This window comes from Sinocyclocheilus rhinocerous, unplaced genomic scaffold (assembly GCF_001515625.1).
Source record: "Sinocyclocheilus rhinocerous isolate Xijiao unplaced genomic scaffold, SAMN03320098_v1.1 scaffold880, whole genome shotgun sequence".
Lineage (NCBI taxonomy): Eukaryota > Metazoa > Chordata > Actinopteri > Cypriniformes > Cyprinidae > Sinocyclocheilus > Sinocyclocheilus rhinocerous.
In genome coordinates, this window is record NW_015666969.1 from 149391 (window position 1) to 150979 (window position 1589).

The window sequence follows — 1589 nt, forward strand, 5'->3', positions numbered from 1 at the left end:
AGTGCAGGTGAGGACACGTTTGAGCTGCACTTGGAGAAGATAAAATAGATAACATCAGAAATACAATAACAAATGTAGAATCTACAGCGTCTGGTAACTCAGCTTCATTCATCGCACCCGAAGAAAAAATGCTGTGCTTTACAACTATAGGACAGGAAGAGCTAAATAAACTTATCACTGCATCTAAATCAACAACACTAAATTACTGAAAGAGTTGATACCCGTAGCAGGAGAACCGCTTCTCAATATTATTAACTCATCGTTATATCTAGGTCACATCCCAAAATCTTTCAAGATGGCGGTTATTAAGCCTCTTATTAAGAAACCACAACTAGATCCTAGTGGACTGGCAAATAGACCCTTTTAGGGCCGATGTCACAATTACGTCACCGCGCTAGCTGGAGGCAAAACAAAGGGGAAACTAGAGGCTGCCAATTCAAACCAGTGCAGATTCAGCTACATAAGGAGCTTAAAATATCGTCTTGTTGTGATGTTGGGTGCCAGAATCGACGTAGTAGAGGCTCCTATTTTCAATTTTAAAGCATACCTTCTGCCACCGCCAGACAAAAAAAATGATGACAGCTGTGATTAAATGCGATAAAACGAATGGACTGGACAGAAGCAATAGTCAAAAATGCTCGCGTTTGCAGCACACACTTCTTGTCAGAAAAGGATACATAAAGTATTGTCTTTTGTTGTTATGTATTATGGTTTGTGTTACGCGTCTAAAGATTTCTTATGCATCTCACGACTATGTAGGGTATGAAATAATGTCTGTGTGCATGTGTTTAAAACAACAAACTGACGATTTATATGCTTAATGATCTATAATTGTATATACATTGTTGTGATTGATTGTGGCTGGAATTATTAAGAACTTGGTAAGAAAAAAATAATCAAATACAAAGTTATACAAGTTCAAAATTAGTTTCTGGAATTTTTATTTCTAGAAAATATTCACATCTTAATTTAAACGTAGGCTAATGTATGTAAAGTAAAGTTATTGTTAGACTCTGTGTTGTGTTTTCTTCCCCCACGTGCTCCATGTCCTGGTTTTCCCATGTGTTTCCTGTTCCCATTATGTTCCCTGATTAGTTCCAGGTGTTCCCTCATTAGTTTCCTTGATTAGTCCTATGATTTAAGCCGTGTGTGTTTCCATGTCTAGCATGCTGTCTTGAACGCTGATCCAGTGTCCTACGTGTGATTCCTTTATGATTCTCCTGCATTCTCCTCGTTCCTCACAGTAGGCACACCGTGACAGAAGACAGCACCTAACAAACAGAAAGTGGCGCCCCCTCTCCCCGTGTTTGTTTTCCGTTTTTTGAAAAGCCCTGAGACAGAACCAGCCCGCCGGCGGCGTCAATGTCAAGCCCACCGGCCGCGCCGTTCTCCCTTAACCAAAGGAGGAGGATGAGGAGAAAAAGACTGTTCTCCGCCCTCATCCTAGCCCCAGAGCTCAATCCAGTGTCGGCTCCAGCCCCAGAGCTCGCTCCAGTGTCGGCCCCAGCCCCCGGGTTTAGCCCACGGAGGGCTCCTGTTCCCGAGTTTAGCCCACGGAGGGCTCCTGTCCCCGAGTTTAGCCCAGAGAG